General features: G+C 41.8%; 1 protein-coding gene and 1 long non-coding RNA gene across 2 annotated transcripts in view; both read left to right on the forward strand.

The window, feature by feature from the left end:
* The window catches only part of bnc2 (basonuclin zinc finger protein 2), a 222604-nt gene that overhangs the window by 43308 nt on the left and 161832 nt on the right, over nt 1–17464 (forward strand). The window lies entirely within an intron of this gene.
* The window catches only part of LOC103472898 (uncharacterized), a 30536-nt gene continuing 16559 nt past the window's right edge, over nt 3488–17464 (forward strand). Inside the window, exon 1 of the long non-coding RNA XR_534943.2 lies at nt 3488–3729. This is a non-coding gene — a long non-coding RNA (uncharacterized LOC103472898). The remainder of the gene's footprint in view (nt 3730–17464) is intronic.

Below are 17464 nucleotides of genomic sequence, written 5' to 3' on the forward strand. Positions count from 1 at the left end.
GCTTTTATTCACCAATTTTTATTGGCATGAGTCACCCTCCATGCTGCTGCCTTCTGCTTTCAGCATCCAGCGCTTAAAAAAGGCAGAAGAGACCAGCACAAAAATATGAACAAATGCTAAAACAAAACAGTACATTGAAGAGCTTTCTATTGTGAATTTAAACTCGGAGCTCTTAAATCCCAGCTCTGGTTTTGTTGGGGTTATCGTTAACGCATCGGTGTGTGAAGAGGTAAACTGGAGCTCAGATGTTTTCCTGTCCGTTCTGCAGGTGCCACACAAAAGTCTAAAATTACTTAACATTAACCAGCAGCGTCGTAACTCCTCCTTCTCCCATTGTGCAGATGGCAGCAGCCTGTGTGGCCTGATAAACTGTTAATGGCTTAAAGAGGAATCCGTTATTACTTTTCCCCATGTGGGGGAAGACCGAAGTGGTCCGCTTCCTTTGATTTTGTCGAGTTTGTGCATACCTGAGGACGTTTATGTTCTGCAGATCCAGAACGTTTAATCATTACGTGCCACAGCACCACTGGAAGTTCTTGGTGTTCCTGCATGACTTTGGCTGCAGGATGTCACCGTGACCTGGAGATCATGAATGAGCGAATGAATAAAGATAGAGTGAGAGATTGTTCATTAAAAAACGGGATCCCAACTAATGCATGAAAGAGTTTGGACAAACCTATTGTAAAAATCTTTTTGTTAATGTTTGATTAGAGCTTTAGGGTTAGCAACACTAACTTTTCAATACCCTTAAAAAGAGAGAAAGATTGTTCATATTGAGGTACATTTGGTGTTTGAGCTGTTAAATTAGGGCTCTAAGCATTTTAAGCCATTTCCCGGCTGTTGTGGAGCCCCACTCTTTTTATTTGATTGATTTATTTATCTTTACATCTTTTATGTCACACTTTGTTTTCTCTCCTTAAAATGCTGCGACTTGAGCAGCTTTAATATTTTCCTCAATGCTGTTTAGACGTCCTGCTGTGTTTCCTTTACAAATGTGCAAAACTTTCTCAATAATCTGCTAATGTTGACATAACACAATTTTTTAATTTTGGTTTTTCCACTAAATAAGAAACACGGCTACTACATATGAAAAGTTTGTTTTCACGCGATAATCATGCTGCGCCACCATCCTCAAGCTGCTTCCTGTCTTCTTCTTCGTGTATTTCTCCAGTTATACCCTCTGGTTGTTGATCATGTGATTCGTATGATGAGAAAAAGTGTTTCAACAGCAGTTACAGCCAAAAAGTCCCTTCATAGAAACGTTTCATCAAAAAACGTGAGTTTTTCTAAATCTGTGTGTTTCCAAAAAGCAAATTCATTTTTGTAATTCAAATTTGTGCAATTATATGGTCAGTGGAAACACAACTATTGATTAGATAGATAGATTTCACATCTAATCATCACTTGTCTCCTAATGTCTTAATCCTAAACATGAAACTACAAAACTGCAATTCCTGGCAAAAAGACAATTTTAGGTTGTTTTTTTTTTGCAGAAAGGAGTCATTAGTTTTAGTCCTAGAGTCTCTTATCTGAAGCATCTGGCAAGTGTTTTACTTGAATATGATCCAAGACATTTTTGTAGAGAAGCAGAAACAAACAGGGAAAGGCGAAAACAAATGGAAACGATCTTCAGGGGAGAAGGTGAAAGTAGACAAATCGTTGAACCGTCAGTGCCAGGAACTGAAGCGAAGGTGGAGGTAACGCACAGAAAGACGAGCAAAAACATTAAAGGAAGTACAGAAGAGAAAAGGAGGAGAGCAGCTGGAGGCTGGGTGGAGTGTTTTTAGGTGTCTGGCTGTAACAGCCCGAGTCTCTCCCCCGACACCTCCACAACTTATCATTCCTCCGCATTCCTGCACAGGGACACTCCCCTGCCCACTGACACTGCACTCTGTGTGTGTGTGTGTGTGTGTGTGTGTGTGTGTGTGTGTGTGTGTGTGTGTGTGTGTGTGTGTGTGTGTGTGTGTGTGTGTGTGTGCGCTGTTTTAAGTGAAAGGGCACGTTGGCCTCCCTCTCCCAGGACATCTGCCTGCAGAAACAGGGCTTGTGTTCGACATGTTTATGTATGTTTGTGTGTCAGGGAAAGTGGAAAGAAAAGAATAAAGGAAGAAAGATGGTAAGACAGAAAGATGTGAAATATATTCATTTTCTTCGTGGACAAAATATAATTTTAGATTTGGAAGAAACAAACATGTTGAATTAAAGTGTCTGTTTTACGAATACAAAAAATGTTATTTTTACAATATGAGACAGAAGGAAGGAAGAAAAAATGGAAGGAAAGGAATGAAGGAAGGAAAAGAAGATGCACAATGTATTCATTGTATATTCATTTTATTACAATATTAAGCAAGAAAGAATGAAGTAAGTAAAGACAGATATACAGATAGAAAGAAAGAGGGAGAGAAGCAGCAGTGTGAGCGTGTGACAGATCCAGTTGTTTCCCTCCTCCACCGGGTCCAGCGGGACGTTAGGTTGTGGCGAGGAGAACAGAAAACATCTCAGGGATTTCCTGCCATTCAAAGCCGGCCCTGAGTCCCCGCTCGTCTCCACCCTCGCATGTCGTCCACCTCCTCACAAGCTCTTGAAGTGAGAGGTGTGGCTGCAAACGCTTCTTTAATTTGTTAGGGCATCCAATCTGTGTGTGTGTGTGTGTTGTGCAGGTCAGAGGAAGCTGTGTGTGAACTCCCGCTGATTGCAGCAGAAAGGATGCATGTTATTACAGCAGCTTTGTGGACAATGTCGTGCGGCGACAATGATGAAACAACAGCCAACTTCCCTCTTTGTCAGCGGACTCGCATGTGTAACGCGTTTCTTAAAACCGACTCCATGTTCGAGAAATTCTTAGTCAGGTTGAGGAGAAAAAAGTTCTGACTAATTCATTGATAGTTTCCGTTAAACTTTTTAACCCATTTCTGTACATCTTCCAAGAAGTAAAACCATACATATATATTTTGTAAGGAAGAAATGACTAATTTTAGAACATTTACTGTAATGCAACTTCCCCTCCAGAGCAGGTATGAGGCGATGGTGGAGAGGAAGCGCTCTTTGGCAACAAACATCTAGCATGGCTTTCTCAAAGAGTGGGGGCGCCAGAGAGCTGCAGTACGGAGAAAACATACCGTTTCCTAATGGTTTTTCAAGTTACGAGTTAATTTCCAGATGGTTTTCAAGAAATATAAAGATAATTTTTCTCAAGACAGTTTTCTTGAGATAAGTTAATTTCCAGAAGGTTTTCTAGAAATGAGTTAATTTTCTGTTCCACATATACTTTTTCCAGATGCTTTTCTTGAGATGAGTTTATCTCCAGATGGTTTTCTAGCGATAAGTTAATTTTCTGTTTTCCACATATACTTTTTCCAGATGCTTTTCTCAAAATAACAAATCCACTTGAAGGGTGGATTTGTTAACGATGGTTTAACAAATCTATCATCTTGTGATCTTGAGAAAACAAAGTTTGCTTTATCGAGATTAACTCGTTCTCTCAAGAAAACCAAGTGTATGCGGAAAATGTCTGCTCTAGGCTTCCGTAGTTCAGGGGATTTTTGACAAAAAAATAAAAAGTAACTGCAGATAATAACCAATTTCACCGTCTTACAAACGCGTCCATTCATCCAGCCACCGGGGGCGCTGTTACAAAAGTACTGGCTCTGCCTGGCTTGAGCGGACCTGTCTGGATTTTACATCTCTAAACTTGATGAGAAGTTGATATATAGCGTTACAAATTCAGCGGTGAGTTGTTGATGTTCAGGCTGTTTGGATCCTTTTGTGGAGGGTTGTTAATTTTACCGTTAGCATTAGTTTTTTGTCTGTTAGACCATTTCGGCGTTCGCGGAACGGAACTCCATAGTCGAATTATGTTATTTTTGATAAGTATGCATATAAAACTACACAGCATTCTGAAATGGGAATAATGACTTTTTTTCGGTTACTCTTTTATGTGTCCTTAACAATTCGGCCAAACTGCCATTTATCCATTTATTTATTTTTGGGTGCTTTTGACATGTTTGTGGCATCGTTAGTAAAGTTCCTATGACGCCTGGGCTTGTTTTCGGTCTATGCTAACACTGTTGAATGTAGTTTTAATGAATGACTTATTGTTTGTTGTGCAACATATGATTATTAATTAATACATTTTGCTGACCTTACCTAAAAGTTAGAACCTCTGTTAAAATTATTTTGTTATTAGCATATTTGCATTTCTTATTTCTTCAATGTGTTGTTGCGATTTAACTTTTAAGTTTATGAATACTTATATTTATTACTTCTTTTTAGGTAACATATTACTGCGACTGTGTGTCACAGCAGCTATAGCCTCACAAACACAAACACTCCTCTTGAAAAACATTCCTATTTGTAACGCGAAGCGTGAACTGCAAATCGTAACTGCATTTAATCATATTTTCAATTTTATTGACATTTGATTGAGCAAACGATAAATCAATATTATTATGATAAGAAATGCATCCATATAAATGATAAACAATACGATAAATGCCCCTCCATCCCCTCCCCTTTAGCTTCTATCAGCCTGTATGGTTATAATTTACTCAAATCCTTCTCTCTGATCTTATCCCTCAGTTTACAAGCACGAACCTTCAAACCAAAACAATAACTTTACAACTTCTGTTTTCACTGAATTGCTCCCCAGAGTTTTCAGTAAACCAGTACACCGCCCTGTGGCACCTCACACTCCTGCCCTGCTGAGTAGACGCTGCTTTCAATATGAACTTCTGTGTTTCGCTGGTTGTCAACATGTGGTTCCTCCAGTCACCGGAGCTGGAGGGCAGTAAAGCTCTAACGGGACTGCAGCTGGCACAACAGAGGAGCGAGGGAGTGGGTGGCTCTCCACAGCTATCTCTTTGAAAAGGAAAGTGTGTGTGTGTGTGTGTGTGTGTGTGTGTGTGTGTGTGTGTGTGTGTGTGTGTGTGTGTGTGTGTGTGTGTGTGTGCGCGTGTGTGGACTTTGAGCTTGGGGGAGTGTGTGTTGTTTTACGAGCGTCTCTTCCCATCTTGGACCCGCTGGTAGCTTTAGCTTTTAGACTTTGATTAATAGAAGCTTGAGGGCTTGGGAGAAATGCAACTTTGCACACCTATTAAATGTTTGCTGTGCTCAGCATGCAAAACATCCCTAATGTGATCAGTTTGTGTGCAACAGCACAGTGGTAAGGGGCTGTAGCTTGAATTAATCACATCCCAAACCGTTTTCTGTGGAACGCAGCAGCTCCGACAGATGTTGAGGTGGTTCTTGCCGTAAAAATGACACTTGCAGTTGTACCCAAGCTGGTACAGCAGCACTTTGGCTAATTTCTGGACATTGCCTCTCCGCACTAACCTGCTCTCTTTTCTCTGTGTCTCTGCAAATGAACTTCAAGTTGAAAATGTCTATATACTGTTTGTGCATGTGTGGATAAAACTGTGTGTCTGTTTGAGTGTGTGTGTGTGTGTGGTAAGTCTGTGTGCCCTCCCCTTCTCTCCACGCCTGGATGCTAACCGCTAGTGAAGGCTAGCCAATTATCCCCAATCAAGCTACCCTCTCTGGAACTGGCGCGAGAGGAAGCTCCCACTAGAGCTTATACTAGTCATTATGGGGCACATCCTGACATTAACTTTCTCCTTTTCCTCCTTCATGTTTCCCTTCTTTTTCGCTCTTTGGCATTGTTGAGTCAAACCAACAATCAAAGGCACAAACTAAAAGCACATGGGTTCCCTTCTAATAGCCCATTAAGGAAATTTGGGGGCTGACGATCTAGAAGAGATTGGAAAGCTATGTGGTCATCGTTTAGGAAGGAAGGAGGCGCGTTTCTCTGGGCGATTGTATCCGTCTTGGTGTTGCTTGAAGGATTGTCTCTACCAACTGGGAATAGGCCTGCGAGGCTGTGGATTCTGGTAAATGTCATCCCCACGCACACACGACTCCTCCCTCCTGAGACACTGAGACAGATTGGACTGAAATCAACTCAGGTAATTTACACGCAGACAGTGATTACCGCTCCCTCCGTCTGGGTGTCTGCCGTCTCTTCTGGTCTCCAGAAACCTCCTGCGTGACAACAGAAGGCCGTACTCGCGGTTCTTCAGCTGCCGCGTGTGTTTGATGGTTGGATGCGAGCTGAACGGTGTCATTGTCTCGTCTGCGCTCAGTCAGATCAGTGGAAAAGAGAGACCAGGCGAGGTGTGGTGCCTGTAGGTGATCCACTTCATTCCCCTCCTGTCTTGTTGTGACAGGACCGGCATTAAACGTAAGGAGTCACTGATGGTGCAGTGACAGGCCCAAATCTCCACCCACCATCTGTGTGTGTGTGTGTGTGTGTGTGTGTGTGTGTGTGTGTGTGTGTGTGTGTGTGTGTGTGTGTGTGTGTGTGTGTGTGTGTGTGTGTGTGTGTGTGTGTGTGTGTGTGTGTGAGAGAAAGAGAGAGGGAGAGATCAAGCCTCTTCACAAGCCGTCGTCTGCATTTTTAGTTTCTCGCTGGGACCTGACAACTGAATGGCACCTGAATGGCGCCTTTTCCTGCTGTTCATCAAGCGCTGGCCGTGTTATGTTAACTGTAGTTGTGGCTGCATGCAATAAAATATACCTTAGTTTAATTTCCATATATAGTGCTTGGTTGTCGAAGAGCAGAGGGGGTGTCTTGAGATCAGCTCCGTTTAAAAGTCTTCAGCCATTTACAGCCAAACTTCTGTGAATATGTTTAAATTTTTCCTGATCGGTGGTTTTCCAGGCTTTCTAACAGGCCTTCAGTTAAAACAATACGGCTGAAAAACGTATCACAATACAAGCGTTTCAAATCAGTCGATATCTATAATTGTCAATTGTTTTTTTTTTGTTTTAAATATCTTAAATGCTACCAAGTGGAGTGATTTTTTTATTTTATTTTTCTCTTCACAGTTTTCACTTTTTTTGTGAGGAACAGTGGCGAAACAAGTTAGTCAGCAGGTTGTTGCTAGGTAACCAAAGAATGAGTGAGTTGCCAGGAAACCAAAGAATGAGTGAGTTAGTTACTGAGCTTAGCTAGCTGTGAGAAGCTGAGCGGCTAAAGCCTTTCCTCTGCCTACATCTCCCAGAATGCTGTGCAGTTTTGGCTCATAGGTCAGTCAATAATCTTGAACACTATCAGCTGTGTTATCTGTTGATATTGATCATGTGAATATAAATTACATTCAGTGTTTTCCTGTCTTTCTACTGTGTGTGACAAATAGAACCGAAAGTGAAAACTGTCGCTGAATTATTCAGGCCAGAAACATAAAGGGCTACTTAAAGTCTGGTAAAAGACACAAATTGTTCACATTTCTTAAGTAAAATTCCTAAAAGTAACATAATTTGACAGAAAATGGGACTCAGCAGCAACAATGTGATTCCCAAATTTAGCTTAAATTTTGGCCTACGGTCGATTAGCTGGAAAATGATGCAGTTCTTGTTTCCTTTACGTCTTCAGTCCTGCACTGCAAAAACACAAAATGTCAACAAGTAATTTTTGGTCCCGTTTCTAGAGAAAATACCAGTACATTTGATAAAAATCAAAACTAACTTATAAGTAACTTTTCAGTATGACATAGGAGCCTGTTTTAAGGTAATAATTACTTAATGTTGATTTTAAAAAAGTACAAGTTCAACTTGTAGATTTTTTCCTATATAAAAAAGACATTTTTCCTGTTATAAGTGAAACAATCTGCCAGTGGAACTAGTACTTTCTCATTAATAAGAAGTTATTAACTTTAAACAAGCTCATATGTTGTACTGAAAAGCTGTGAGTTCATTTTGCGGTATTTTAAACGCACTAAGATATTTGCATTAGAAACTAGTCCAGTAGTTCTTGGTACTATTTTGTTTTTGCAGTGTGATGCCTCACCTTGGTCCCAGTCTTGTCCAGTTTTGTCATTTTCTGAAGTGTTTTCTGCACAATGCACTCTAATTGGATGGCACAGATTTATGCTGTAAAAAAAAAAGCAGCCAAAGATGGACTTTAAAAGAGCATCCAGATGAAAAACCTTTGATTAGGACAGTTTGATGACATGAAAACCTAAGATATTTTTGAAAAAGTTTAAAATGTTGTTGTTTAGAGCCGTAAAAACCAACGAGGTTCGTGCTTCTCTTCAACAAGCCTGCATATGTGAGGCGCATTAAAAATCTGAAACGTGATCAAAAGGCTTTTGTTTCTAGAAAACTTCAGACGCCGTCACGTTTCCCGTGTGTTTGGGGCAAACGTTAAAGACAAGCGTTACCCTCCTGCTCCGTCTTCCCTTTCAAGCCAATTAGACGTGTCCTTTAGAAGAGGTTTGGGAGTGTATGTTGAGCATCAGCAGCTTTCATTGTTGAAAGGCGCATCTCAAATTAGCGCGCCCCCCTCCCTGACTCGCGTACCCACCGTGTTCCCCCCCTGTGAAGACGCTGCGCCGGCCCCCGGGGCCCTGAAACGTCTCCACAGGCTGGAAATTGAATCAAACAGCATCAATCAGGACACCTTTTTTCTGTTCTCCTCCTGTGTTTGGGGTATCCAAGCAACCTGCCAAGTTTTTATATTCAGCACAATTGGAAATGAAGTGAAATGAGAGAAGGATGAAGGGGTTTTAGTCGTCTTAGTGCCTTTAATCAGCGTTCCCTCAAAGTCGGATTGCTGTGGACACTTTTTTTTTTTTTAACAAGAATTCACTCAGTATCTTATAAACTCCATGCTGCACACACTCTCTCTCTCACACACACACACACATGGCTATATTATTATCCTCCTCTTCTGTGGCTCTCTGCTGTAAAATGAGTTTGCCCCAACTCCATTAAAACCCGCGCCAGCCTCTCCCCTGACGCTGCTGCCCTATTTGCATGTGCTAGTGAGCCACTCCGCCGAATGAAGGATCTCCTCTCTTCCTCCTCTCCTCCTCCTCGCTGTCCCACCGGAGCGCACAATAAGTGGGCAGATGACATTCACATGGAAAGACTGCAATAAAGTGACTCTCCTCCTGGTTTCTCCTCCTTCTCCCCCCCCCAGCCCCTCTGTGTGCCACAGCATCAGAGGCAGGGAGAGGATATTGCAAATGACACGACCCAATCAGCTGCAAATGGGCGCTAATTTGATTGACATCTGGGCCGCTGTCACAAAAAAAAGCCGCTTTTCAAGTAAATCACTTCTTGTCCGTTGGGTCCTCCCTGCTTGTCCCCGTCTCCCGTTTCTTCACTCTTCCTCCTCCCCCCGCCCTCCTCTTCCTCCGCCCGCCACCGACCGACTCGCCAGATTCTAATTGCGTGTGTCCTTCCTCTCAGTGCAATTTTCCCATTACCGCCACAAGAGCAGCCGCAGAGCTCATCCGAACTGAGGTTGTCTCCTGAATATGCACCTCCAGGTTTTTAACCCTTCGCTTGCCTCCTGTGATCACACAGTGGAGCGATGGATGCTCTGCTTTTTCTAAACAAGGTCAAATCTGTTAAAAGTTAAAGCTACAACATGCAACTTTCATAAAACATGTATTTTTATGAGGCTGCACAGTGGCGCAGTTGGTAGAGCTGTTGCCTTGCAGCAAGAAGGTTCTGGGTTCGATTCCCGGCCTGGGGTCTTTCTGCATGGAGTTTGCATGTTCTCCCTGTGCATGCGTGGGTTTTCTCCAGGTACTCCGGTTTCCTCCCACAGTCCAAAAACATGACTGTCAGGTTAATTGGCCTCTCCAAATTGCCCCTAGGTGTGTGTGCATGGTTGTGTGTCCTGTGTTGCCCTGCGACAGACTGGCAACCTGTCCAGGGTGACCCCGCCTTTCGCCCGAAATGTTGGCTGGAGATGGGCACCAGCAACCCTCCCGACCCCACTGAGGGAAAAAGGGTGCAAGAAAATGGATGGATGGATGGATATGTATTTTTATGTATATGTTGAAACTGTTACTATGTAGCATGTCTTCTGACTTCTCCCAGTGCTAGCGACAACCAACCAGAGCTAGGAGGGCGGGTTTTAGCGCTGTCAATCACCCTTCCTGTGGCGATGCTCATCCTTCCTCTCCTTCCGCCCCGTTGCTCTCTCCTATGCTGCAGCTAGCACCACTAAGCCTGTCACCATAAGTAATAAATCAATTAATCGCACAAATTAAAGCCAATTTCAATTTCCTTTATTTGTCATTTTTATCTTTTCTTTTTTTTATGATCTAAAACTGAATGATAAAGTCTTCTGTCTGCTGGTTTGTTTGTTTTGACAGTTTTGTTTACAGAGACTTCATAATTCATTTTATTTGTTGTTTCTGTTGTTTTATTTATTTTTGATATTTAAATCTTCCAGTTCCAGTTTCATTAGAATTTAAAGTTTATTGGTCTTTGAGAATGGGATTTTACATTCTTATGTCATTACTATCATTACATTACTTGAAAATTGTCTCAAAACAACAATATTATCGTTGATCACAATAATCTACGGGACAATTTATCATCCTGCAGTATAATGTGCTAAATTTGTACTTAAGTATATTTATGGTTGTGTTTAAATAAACATTAGTCAATTCAGCGACGATTTTATGTAGCATGTCTTTGTATCCATTACTATAGAAATAAACGCAGATAGTTTAGGTTTTAACCTAACAAATTGTTGATAAAAATGATTTTCACAAATGTGAAAACTAAAATTCTTCCTTTTTTGTGTTTCTTTTACATGTGTTCTTCCTCTACTCTGACATCCCTGAAGGTAAGCTTCTGTTTTTCTGTTTTAAAGCAAACCCACCAATTTAATTTGGGTTTTTAAAAAGTTTTTATGTGTGCAAAGCCGAAACCTTTACAATTACAAACACCTGACAGGTGAGATATTGGATAGTGTGGAGTGTCAGGGGTAACTCTCATGAAGTAACTGAGCTTTGGTTCCTCTTTTCACCAGAATGTCTAAAATTATACCCACTATTTAAGAGTCTTTAGAGCAGAGGTTGTGCTAGACTTTTGAATTTTCTGTCATTTTAACTGATGGAGTAAAAAAAATAAAAACTTTCACCCCGTCAGTTTTAAAAGGAAAATAACATATTCAATAGTATATCATTTTAATTAATAGACTACATTGTACAATCACATCAGGCAGATGCTGCATGTAATCAAAATCCGCTGACTTTGTTCGTAGTAGCTACACACAAACGATAAAATTAAACAAAAGAACTTGAAAGACGCGATATTCTCCTGCTGTGGTCCGAACCCACAGCCTCACTTCCTCCTGGTTCACATGGACCGAATGTTCTGGAGGATGGATCCTCCTGCTGGATCTGCTGCCAAGTTGAAGACTGGAATTACAAACACCACTTCAGGCAAAGTTTTGAAATCGGGGAACATTTCTCCAATTAAAGTGATCAAAGGTCAGCAAGACTCTCTAAGCGAGAGGTTTTCTAATCCCGTAAGCAATTTAGAGTGGCATAGTTAAAGCAGGGACTTGAATCTGACTCAGAAAGTCTTAGCATGCTTGAAAACCCTCTACACTGCAAAAAGTATTATCGTCTAGTTTCTATTGCAAATATCCTGGCACACTTGAAATAAGACTAAACTAACTAAACTGTAGACCGTCTAGAAGTAATGTGTAAAAGGAGGTATATAGTTTTACTATTTGTTCCTCGTTTAGATTATTTACAGTATGCAGAAATGTTGAATCATTCTCACTTTTTTTAAACCTCCGTTCTTCTGCTTCCCTCAAGGTCTTTTAAAGTTTTTGGACTTTGGCGGTTTCTCAGTTAAACATGTTAGCAGATTGTGTAACTCATGGAAAAAGGATGAAGGAGGCAGACAAAAGTTGAACAATCAGGTGTGAAGATTACCTACAGCAGATAATCTATGGCTCAAACCCTGGACTCTGTTATGTAGCGTGAACCTTCCTCTTCACACACAACTCTACTTTAAGGCTGCTGTGGACTGAAAGTGATATTTTGCATGGGTTTGATTAATATCCCACTGATGCTGGGTTAAATAATTCCTGAAACTAAACTGTCTTCTCAGTTCTGCATCACTGATCTTCTTCTTCTCACCAACCTTGTGTCCACATCTTCATCTGAACGCACTGGGCGGAGACGGGGCTGCATGCTTCGCTGCCTTCTTTCCAACATGTCAGGTCAATATAGGACCATCTCATAATTCCAGACTCATAATTGCAACAGAGGAAGACCTGTGGCTCAAATAACTGATGAGAGATTGCTATGGATTATTATCAGAACCCGGCCGCAGAACCTTAATACTCAAGGAGGGGAAACGTCTTATGGATTCTTCTGTTCGTTGATTTCCAAAAACAGAATTAACTACTTTGTCTTATGTAAATAAAACTTAAATGTATTTGTTTTGTGACTAACCCAGCTGTCGCGTTGGGGTGGTTATCTGCATGTACTGTGCCTGTAGCGCCTGTTAGCCGCTGAAGCGACTCAAACCTGCAGGCGCCATTACTGTACTTTGAGTCGTGTCCACAAAAACACATTGTTCAGATGCATGAATGTCACAAAAATGGTCACAGCACCCGTATTTCTTATCCAATTTAAGGATTTTAATATGCAAAATGTTCCTTAGACATAAAACAGTTTGTTTTTTGCCAAGATGCAAGAGATGACTAGACTAATTTCTCTTTCTGTTTTATAGTGGACAATTACTTAAATTTTACAAAATTGACACTTTAGGAGTCATAACTTGTTTAATACTTTGAAACATTCCATCGTGTTTGATGATGTTCGGAAAATCAAAACGTTCTTCAAACAAAGGAGGATATTAGTCCAGTTTTTATTGTTTGTTGAACCTTCAGAAATTACAGCGGCTGCCACCGCAAAGGCAAAACGACGCAGAACAACAACTCAAAACCACTCGTACTTATTTATTGTCGCGTTCTGTGTCTTCTGCTTTACTCCACACGCACACCTGTTGCCGTGGCAACCGACTGAACAACGGCTCCACCGGCCGACAGAACAGAAATTACATTCAAATGTATCAGGAATCAACGCAAAAAAAATCCATGCAAACATTTCCAACACGAAGCACAGAACATTCTGCCTGTTACTGCTTTATGTTTGGTATTTATTTTGTGATTATTGATAAGTGATTGCCTGAACAATCAACGCCCCCAAACTGCTCTACTACTGACCCGTCATGGTTGGTGTGTGAGTCGACTTGTTTTCGTGTTAAACTGAAACACACCGACCTGAGCAGCACGTCTACATGTGACGGTTTACAGAGTTGGCATAACTGTGATACTCATGGTCGTTGCTATCTAGATGTAGTAATGTTGGCCATTAATAGCAAAACACTGCGTCACTTTTTCAGATTCTCCCTTGGTCAGATTTTGTGGTTTTGCAGTGAACGGCTCATGTGTGACGCATGATGTCCACTCCAATATGGGTACATCCGTATTGTCTGATGAAGCCAACAGATCCCCTCAACGCCTTGGATTCACCTAGAAATCCAGTCCATGTTGCTTAGAAAGTCGGTAGTAAGTCGGACTTTCTGGGCTGGATGGAAGAAAACATCTTTATTTACTCACCTGCACCTTTAAAACTATCCCCAATACATTCAGAAATCTGGATTTTCTCTTCCCCAGTTGTTTTTGGAAAGCTGGAAGGGATAAATCTAGGAAGTGAACGAGTGAGTAAACATGGCTGTCCATTAGTCAGCGGCTGTGATCACCTAAAAGAGTCACCCCTGGCCCCTAATGGCTTTTCTGCTATAATTGCTCCACTAGCTCCCCTGTTCCTATTCACCGCTGCATGACATACGTTTGCTCCAGCCATCACTGCGCATGTGCACATCCTAGTTCTAGTCAAAGCACCGCAGAGGGGCATTGTGCCTCCCACATGTTGCTCTAATAAAGAGACTCCAGGTAAAGATTCAGAAAAGAAAGAGCTTTTTTCCCCCTCTGTGTCTTCACAGCGCACTGCCATATTTCTTCAGCCGTCTCCTCTGCTCTCTTGGCTGAAACCTTTATTAAAGTAGAAAGTAAGACGCATTCATGGGCCACGTCTCCAAAGCGCAGAAGGACTTCTAATGTTTGGGATGAGCCAAATGTTGGGGAGTGCATTCAGCTTTCGTGAGGAAGTTCAGACCCTTTTGCTCAGCACGGTGCGGTGAAAATGCCGCTCTTCTCGTGTCGCTCTCACTCTCAGGTTTCCTCTGCTTGTGGTGTGTGAGAGAGACGGAGTGAGAGACGGGAGGGATGAATGGAGAGTCTCACAGGTCCTCCAACTCAGCCCAGGTTAATGGAAACCATTATCAAACACAGCCACTCAGTCTGTACAATCAGAGTCTCTCTCACAGGGAGGCACTTTGTCACTCACACACACTCTCACACACACTCACCGCCGCGCTGTCCATTCCCTCCGCAGCTGCGCCTCGACGCGTTCAGGAAACGATAATTGTTTTATCGTGAGACAAAAACTGTTAGCCAACACGTTGGAGTCTTTCTCCAGAACAAGAAACGTCTTCGATACCGAGCAGCTGGCGTGACGCTCGCCATCAGAGAGAGAGCAGAGGAAGCATTTCAGCGGCGATCAAGTGATTTTACGTTGCTATCGATCAATCAATCACGTTTGTTTGTGTTGCACATTTTAACGACAAGGCACTTCAAAGTGCTTTACGTCATGAAAACATCAAACGCATCATACAGCCAAAAGCTTTTCAAGTCAAAATCATCAATACACATTAGATATGTTCATCAATGTTCCAATAATTATCAATCAAAAGTAACATGTGGGGTTTTAGCCTTGGTTTAAAGGATCTCAGGGTTTCGGCTGCAGTTTTCTGGACGTTTGTTCCAGACCTGTGGTGTGTAGAAGCTGAATGCTGCTTCTCCAGTTCTGGTTCTGGTTCTGCAGAACTCATGAGTAAATATATTTGCACCAGCTACAAAATCAGTCGCTGTAGCTGGTTCCAGTCTGAGGGAGAAGCAAACTGGACAGATCTTTTCCATGATTAAAAAATATAAACAAAAAATAATCACCTGAAAATGTTCCGACACTACAGGACAAGAGATGTGGCTGTACTGAGAAAATGTTTTTTTTTTTATCACAATTTCAGGAACAAAAAATCAACTAAAGACCTGCAAATGTTTCCCAGAAGTCATTTTTCATCACATCTCTGTTTTAAGTTTTTTTTAGATATAAATTTCTTTAGCGTTGTTATTTGAACTATTCTGAAAAACTGAAATAAAAAAAACAGTTAAACTCAGAGGAGGAATGAAGCGATGTCTGGACTGCATTGGTTTGTTTAACATGTTTGTGAAATTCAGTCTCCTCGTCCAGTTCTCCAATCGTAACCAGCACCTTCTGCTCCCGCTCTGTGTGTGTGTAGGTGTGTGTGTGTGTGTGTGTGTGTGTGTGTGTGTGTGTGTGTGTGTGTGTGTGTGTGTGGGGGTGTGTGTGTGTGTGTGTGTGTGTGTGTGTGTCTTTGTTGATACTGTCTCAATCAGAGAGGAGTGGACCCATCACAAAGCCACAGTATTTCTGTGTAAACACACAGCCGGAGCAGTAACCCCGTGTTCCCCTGTAAACTGTTTACAGCGCCTTCGCTCCCCTTCATGCAGACGCAGGCCAACGCGTCAGTGTTGTGTTCAGCTAATCCCACTGTTTGGCCTCTTGGCAGCGTCTTGCATGGCCGCGTAGCCGCATGCGTCCCACGCATCCAGGATGTGCCGTCCTTGCGTCCACGGCGTGTTTGGGTTCCGTCTCTGCCCCGCTCCAGCCTCTTTTGTTTAGCCACGCTTGTTTTCTCGTCGCTCTCGCCCTAATTGAAACAGACCCGGCCGTCTCCGCAGGCCTCGCGGCGAGCGCGCCCAACGCAGACCTCCTGACTGCGAGGCCTGCGCCGTGCGGTTTTGGCTTTGTGCGGTAACGGGCCAAGGTAGGAAACGCTGAATGAGCTCCGATGTCCTTTTTTCTTTCTTTCACACCACAAACTTCCCAAACACTCCGTGCAGAAACACCAGCTGATTTCCTGATTTGTTTTTTACTCCAGCACGTGATCGGTTTGCCTTATCCTAAAGAAATTACATTTCGTGATGAAGCCTTTCTTGTTTTGTCTTTTAACATCTAATAGATTTGAGGGGGATTTTTCTCACATTTCCTCAGAGTCGCTCGCTGCTGCCAAACAGCCCAACGTCCTGCCAACTGGAGCACCTAAATAACGGCTATCAGAGGAAAAACTGACATTCAATGCCTGCTTTATGTTTTCATGATGGAAAAAAGGAGGATTTTTGTTAATAAAATCTGTGTGGTCTACTTATTTGCTTTATCAGTAGTTAAAGCTGTGATTTTTGTCTTGTTTTCACATGACCAAAATACTTCAGCTACTTCACCATGTGAAGTTTTGAAACGCTGCATATTATTTCAAATAGTTGTATTTTTTATATTTTGTCTTCTTTAAATATGGTTTGATGAATATTTTGTGATAAGTGAGCAGAATATAAATTTCACTCCAGGATCTTTTGCTCCAAAAGAAGCTAAACATTTTCGCTCAGTTAAGATGGAAATCAGCTTCTAAATCAATAATTTGCCTCACAATGATTTATTTGCAGTTTGCAAGTAGTTAATGTTGTTTATTTCTTCATCTACTTCAAACATCTTTATCCAAAAATAAATCCTCGTGTGGAACAAGAAATCAGTTACGATACATCCAGTATTGGTTCTGAGATTGTGGAAAATGTTTTGCAGTGCTCAAGTCTGGAGACTTTAGTCTGTTGTTTCCTAACAAACTGAACCTCAAACGCCCATTTTGTGCAGCAACATTATGCCACACTTCAGGCAGAGCTGGTAGATTTGACTAAAAACAAAATGCAGTTCTGCTGGTTCCAAAACGGCACCACTGCATAATGCTGCCACCACCATGCTGAACAGTTAGTGCTGGCAGCATTTGTTTTGAAAGCCACAAGTTTTAATACTTCAGTCATAGTTTGTGTCACTTAGACCCAAAAGCTTAATGGTTGTTTCGTCTGACTATAAAACGTTTCTGCGGAAGGTGTTTGGCTCGTCAGATTAAAAGTTTTAGAGTTTCTTTGGTCACACCGCTGGGACAAAAGTGAAGAGAAATTGGTTTCTAAATGTTACGTTTGTAGCCTTTTCCTTCATGTTCAGTTACACAAAGTTACATGAACAACAACAGTTTGCGTTAGCTAACATGGTGTGAGGGGATCTTCAGGGTACACCATCAGATCAGGCCACATATTTTATTGTATGTATATTTCCAGTGACCCTAATCCTTTTCCTTTTTAGATCCCCATTGTTCCTTTTACTTTCCCACTGAGTGATGCCAAACAAATCCGTTTTTTTCAGCCGTAGGGAAACGATCAGCTGCTCTCAGTCGTGATCAGCAGTGAGGAGTTGGTGGATGTTGGTCCTGTTGAGTGAAAATGTGCTCTAGGACTTTCAGCACCACTTACTAAAAGCTTCAGGTGAATGTCAGTTTGCTTTTGCCTGGATCTTGTGTAGTTTGACAAAACAAAAACAAAAAAAATGAAATTCTGTAATTTATATGAAAATTGTGGTTTGGATGAATGTCTGTAAAGTTCTGCCCT

Source organism: Poecilia reticulata, chromosome 1, assembly GCF_904066995.2.
Source record: "Poecilia reticulata chromosome 1, P_reticulata-male-v2, whole genome shotgun sequence".
Classification (NCBI taxonomy): Eukaryota; Metazoa; Chordata; class Actinopteri; order Cyprinodontiformes; family Poeciliidae; genus Poecilia; species Poecilia reticulata.